The 5,996-nt window shown below is 56.8% G+C and overlaps 1 long non-coding RNA gene across 2 annotated transcripts; it reads left to right on the top strand.

Annotated features, from left to right (window-relative positions):
- The first annotated feature begins 251 nt into the window (after positions 1-251).
- On the top strand, positions 252-5,794 carry LOC132238419 (uncharacterized). 2 transcript variants are annotated; one of them, XR_009453786.1, is made up of 4 exons: positions 252-394; positions 3,210-3,344; positions 4,093-5,165; positions 5,400-5,794. It is a non-coding gene; the product is annotated as an uncharacterized LOC132238419 (long non-coding RNA). The 2 variants fall into 2 exon arrangements; XR_009453785.1 differs by having other exon boundaries at positions 3,210-5,165.
- The last annotated feature ends 202 nt before the right edge of the window (positions 5,795-5,996 follow it).

Below are 5,996 nucleotides of genomic sequence, written 5' to 3'. Positions count from 1 at the left end.
TGGCTGAGCACTGTGCACAGAGTGGTGCCATGAGAAGCCGTGTTTTTGTTGGCAGAGTTGCCCCTGAAGCCATTTCCATGTACATGGCTACGTGACAGGAGCAGGTAGGTCAGTGGGTTTAGAAAAACACTGCCTGGACTTTGTGCATGTGAGTGTGTGAAGAGAAAGTCCAATTGGCTTGTCTAAGAGTCGACAAGTATAAAGTCAGCTCTGGTTGAACAGGGTGGAACCATCCAGTCATTTCATTTTCCTGAGTGAAACTCAGAGCCTCAGGTGTCTTCCTGTGAAAGTCCCAGGCCAGCGCGCCAGTCTCGACACATCAGCCCATGAGCGACACAGGCATCGTGGATTCAGGAGGACGGTGCCCGTGGCCAGGACATTCACAGAGTAGACTGTGGGGCCTGGGCGTGCTGGTGGGAGAAGAGGGTGTGGGGACGCAGAAGCCGAGCCGGGGAGGGGGGTGGGCAGAGGCACAACCGGGGATGGTCACCGAGTGAGCTGTCATGGAGAAGCAGCAGCCGCTGACCCGCCCGAGGCAGGCCCAGACAGCATAGCAGGCCCCGCGGCCCCATCAGGGGAGACGACGCCTCCAGGTTTAGGTGAAATGTTGAGCGACGATTGCAATCGCCATTGAAATAGGGAGACAGGGCGTTGTTTGGTTTGGTGCCCAGCTAGACACCTGCCCGCTGCAGTTGCAGCTCTAGGGACGCCCCCTGCAGACTGAGGGCCACAGGCACCCTGGTGGCCGTGAACCCATCATTAAACAAAGAGCCAGGCTCCCAGATCGCCCAGTCACTGAGATCCTGCCAGTCCCCGGACTCAGGGTCCGGCTGACACAGCTGGGACCATGTCCTCACCTTCGGGAGTCCCAGAAGATGCTGGGAGCTGAAAACAAGTGGGGTGGCTGGTGCTGACGATGGCTGGACCCCCCCGGAGCGCCCCCTTGGCAGAGGCAGGGCCCATAGTGGTCACCACAGGACTTGAGGTCACCCCCTGGCTCTGTGTCCTCACTTTACATCAGGGCTGTTTCGGTCCCCTCCCCAGGTCCCCGAGAGGAGGGTCAGCTACCATCAGGGCCCTTGGCACAGAGCCTGGCTGGGAGGGGCTGGGGCTGGGACTCCACGGCTCTCCCCGGCTGTGGCTCTGCTCCCAGGCCCCCAGCCTCCCCCTTCCCAGGAATTTCTTGGCTGCAGTGGCAGATGCTGTGGATAAGAAAAACGCCTTCCCAAATGCCTCGCAATAACCCTGAGAGCTGAGTCACCTTGGTGGGGGTCTTGAGCCGGCTCCCGGCACTGAAGTAATTAATGGATGGAGAGCGGAGCCGAAGGGCCAGACCCCCAACTACAGCAGCACCAACCATATACAGCACATTATTCTGGCCATAAAGAGCCCTGGGGCCCTTCCACGGGCAGGTCAGCTGGCACGGGCGCCGATCCCAGCCCGGCTCGGTGTTTACTGAGAAAATATCACATGCCTCCCATCTGCTCTTACACTTAATGCTGAAACCGGTCCACGCAGACGCGGGTGTCAGTGGGCGGGCTGGCCATGCACAGTCGGGACCCTGGCGTGAGTCTGTGATTCCAGGGTCTCACGTGAGCTGATTCCCGCTGCTCCACTGGGGTGGGGCTGGCGATGAGCTCAGAGAGTTCGTGAGGCTTCTCCACACCATCAGCTCTGAGCACGGGGCAGCCTTCCTCCCTCTCTGGCGCCTCCCACAGAGCCTGCTCTTTGCCCTTGAACTTGTTCACCCACCAATATTGACGGGCACCTGCTGTGAACTAGGCTTTGTTCCAGGTGCTTGGGACACATCTGTGGAGAAAGTAAAGTGGACAAGATGCCTGGCCCGTGGGAGTTATGTTCTGGTGGGCGCAGGGGGGCATCAGCGTGCCCTTGGGGTGCTTCGAGGTGGTGGGTGTTAGGGACCGAGGGACGTGGAGTGGGGTGGGGAGAGGGGGAGGACAGTGGAGCAGGTGGGACGGGCGGGTTTGGACAGGGTGGGCAGGGTTGGCCTCGGCGGGGGGCGGGGGGGCCAGGGGGATGACGGTCAGCAGAGAACACAGGCTGCAGGAAAGCTGCCGTCATGTGCACATCTGGGCTGGAGCCTTCCCCGGGGCTGGACGCTGGCCCCACGTGCTGGAGGAAGGTGGTCAGGGGGAGGGGAAGAGGCAGAGATGGGGGCAGGCAAGACCACGAAGGGCTGTGTGCTCATCTCCTGGGGCTGCCGTAACAAAGCACCACAGACTGGGTGGCTTAAGCAGCAGGTATTTATTTTCTCACAGTTCCGGAGGCCAGGGGGTCGAAATCTGCAGAGGCTGTGGGCAGAGCCTCCTCACGCCCTCCAGCACCTGCTCTGCAGACAGCTTGCAGACAATGGCTCCCTCTCTGCCTGTCTTCGCAGCCCTCCCCTCTGGGCTGTCCTCCATTTCTTCTCTCCTTATCAAGACACTGGCCACCAGACTTAGGGCCCATCCAGTTAACCCAGCGGGATCTCATCTCAAGATTCTTAACTTAGTCACATCCACAGGGACCCTCCCCCCAGTGTGGTCACGCGATGTGCACCAGGGTCAACACGGGGACACCACAGCCCCCGCCCGGCTCTTTGCATGAACAGGACTGGAGAGCTGTGGGTCTGGCTGCAGGGATCATAGGCAGCAAGATGGAAACCTGGGTTCCCAGAGAGAGAGGGCCGAGAGGCTTTCTGCAACAGGCCCTTTGGTCCCGCCCTAACCGAGCCTGGGGCTGTGAGGTGGGTGCTGGGTCCCGCCCTGGACTCTCCCACTGGGTGCTGGGTCCCTCCTCTAGGCGTCTCCACTGTCCAGGACTCAGGCTGAGGGAGTCCCTTTCCAGGTCATCCCATCCTCTGGCTGAGGACACAGGACTGGAGGGCAGTGTGAGCTTGTTGGGTATAGCCCAGGTCATCGCACTCAGGCCCATTGGCCAAAGCAAGTCGCCAGGCCGGCCTGCCAGCAAGGAGCCGCGAGCCGTTACCACCGGTAAGGTAACCTGCCACAGCGTATCTCAACAGTTTGCTCATCCTGGAAAAATCCCAGTTATGTTTAAGAGAGCCAGCGTGTCTCGTCTGTACTCCAGTGGCCATTCAAAGCCAGTATTATTTTCCACCAACTCATGACATATCCGAGACGGTTTTGCTTACACGGAACTGTGTTTAGTATCCCCTATCTTAGTGACGTTCCCTTTGCTTTGCCCAGATTCTTCCTCAGTAAAATGTACCATTTGATATTGACCGAGGGGTGAAAGAGGCCTGGTCAGTCCATACACAAGTCACCGTTCCTGCCATCCACGCGTGGGACCGTTATTTCCATCAATGGTCACCCTTCACAGAAGTATGCGTCTGGCTGGGAAAGGCCTGTGCCCGAGGGTGGGTGGCCTCAATTAATTATTACAGCAGGCTGCCCTTTGGGGGCGCTGGACACGCCCGCCCTGGGAGGGTGAGCTCCCGCTTTGGTTTGTGATGAAGGCAACAGCTCCTGGGAGCTCACGTTCCAGATGACCCCTTTCTGTCTGGAGGCAGCTGCTCGGGGTGGCTCTGTGCTCGCTGGGGCACAGGGTCTCAGCCTCGGCTTTGAGCTGGGCTCTGGAAGGTGCACCGACCCTTCAGCCTGCTGCCAGCGGAGGGGCCCTTTCTCCAGGCAGCTTCACTCCCCGCTCCTGCCAGCTCTGCCCTTTGCCACCAGCCCCTGGGCCTAGGCCCTTGACTGGGACAGGTCAGTTCTGAAGAAGGTTTCCTGGCAGCTGCCCGCCCGCTGGGACACTTGGGCCCTTTCCCATGTCTGGCTTCAATAGGTCAGACGACTGCCCCATCACGCAGGCCACTCCAACAAGTCTGGGTGGGGAGAAGGTCGTCAGAGAGGAGGATGCTGGTCCCCGGAGGGTGACAGGACGGAGAAAGTCACAGCTCAAAGGTGCAGAGATAGCATTTGGCTAACCCAGTGTCTGTTTATGATGATAAATAAAACTCTCAGAAAAGGAGGAATAGAAAAGAACTTTTCAACTCAATAAATTACGTCTACTCAAAATTGATGGCTAGCATCATTTATGTAAGAAAATGAAATGCCTTCTCTTTGTGATCAGGAACAAGGCAGGAGTGTCTGTTCTTGCGCTTCTATTTAACGTTGGACAACAAAGTGACAAGGAGCAATGACACTCATCCAGAGCAGGAAAGAAGAAAGGCCATCAAATGCACAGGTGACGAGGTCCTCTGTATAGAAAATCCTGAAACCTCTATAAAAAGCTGCCACAACCACCCAGTCCGTTTGTCACAGTTGCAGAGGAGCGGAAGACGGTTGCATTTCTCTACCTGAACAAGAATCAAATGGAAATTCAAGTTTTAAAAAGCATTATTTACAATAGCATCAAAAATAGGAAATACTGTGAAATAAGTTTAACAGAAATGTGCAAAAGCACAAACTGTACGGGAGTTAAAGAAGATTTCCCTTAACGGGATGTTGTACCATGTTCACTAATCAGAAGATTCAACACTGTTTGGATGTCAGTTCTCAAACTGACTGTGATTCAATACAATCTCAAACATTCTAACTGCTTTGGGAGGTAGAAACCACGAAACTGGTTTTATGCTTCTACAAAAAGTACAAGGGACCTACAATAGCCAAAAGAAGAAAAAAAAAAACTGAAGAAAGGAAAAAGACCATGGTTGGAGGACTGACTCCACCTGGTTTCCGCAGAGAGGACGCAGACTGTGACGCTGGAACCAGGACAGCCACGCAGGTAGAGGGACAGAGTGGAGAGCCCGGGGAGACGCAAGAGGAAGAGCGAGAACCCATTGGAGGAAAGGACAGCCTCTGAGCATGGACTGCGACTGGATACTATGGACCAACCCCAAGCTTCACCCTGGCCTCACACCACATACCGAGTTCCCAGGCCGGCCAGCTGGTTTTTGTGAATTTTCATCCCTTTTTTAATGGGATGCAGGGGAAGTCCCTCCACCAGGCTAATTCTGGGCTTTACCCAAGTTCCCAGCTTTAAAAAACACACACAACTGAGGGTCGGAGAGATTAATGAACTTGTCCAAAGTGGGAGCTACTCTGGAGGAACCCATTTGGTCTCTGGCTTCCTGCCCCCGAGGTCTGCAGGCCTACCCGTGGGCGTCTGCTTCCTGGGACCCCTGCCACTCAAGCCCACTCCAGGTGGGTCCATCAGAGCGGCGTCAGGGAGGAGGAGGGGTGAGGGCCAAAATGCCCGAGGGGAGGGTCAGCTCTACTAGAAAGAGCTCACTGCCTTCTCCCGGGTGGGAATTTAGGGCCGATTCTGAATTTGGATTTTTTGAGGAAGGCACTTTTTTATTGTGTCCTTTGAACTTCAGAGTCAGCTGGAACAAAAGAAACAAAGTTTGTACTAAACAGGAATGTCTTTTACGACAGGAAAAGGATGCAGAGAAGTGGCCGCCAGGACTTCAGCTGCTGGGCTGACCTGAGAGGAAAGAAAAACAGCGTGAGTCAGGCTGGTGCGGAGGGAGGGAGGGAGGCTGCGTCCGCCGTTGCACCGGCTGGGAGTGCGGCAGTGCGTCCTGCAGCGGCGTCTCCAGGGGGGCCTCCATCCGGTCAGAACCACCTGCGTCCAGAGCATCACAGCTCCCACGGTGAGCTGGCCAGATGCCCCGCGGGCGTTCCGACACGCTGCTGCCCCTGCACCACGACAGCCATGAAAATCACCCTGTCACAACCACAGATAACACTTGTACGGTCTCACATTTGTCCAAGAGCGTTTTGCAGCCACACAAAATGGAAGGAAGCAGGCTCCCTGCAAACCTGGCCCAGGCTGTTGGGGTGGGTGGGAGGGTGGGGGCTGGGCAGTGGGAGAGAGGAGGAAGTTGGCGGGTCCTCTGGGGCAGTGTGGCCCCTGCCTCAGGTCAGAGAGTCTTGCCAGCTCCTCCTGCCCAGAGAGGCAGAGCCTCTGGGCAGCGGGCACCGGCCCTTCCTGGGCGGGCTCTGCAGAGGGCATCTGAGTTAAAGCTGTGC

The sequence above is a fragment of the Myotis daubentonii genome, chromosome 7 (assembly GCF_963259705.1).
Source record: "Myotis daubentonii chromosome 7, mMyoDau2.1, whole genome shotgun sequence".
Taxonomy (NCBI): domain Eukaryota; kingdom Metazoa; phylum Chordata; class Mammalia; order Chiroptera; family Vespertilionidae; genus Myotis; species Myotis daubentonii.
The sequence above is the reverse complement of the archived record's forward strand: the minus strand, read 5'-3'. Positions and strand labels throughout refer to the sequence as shown.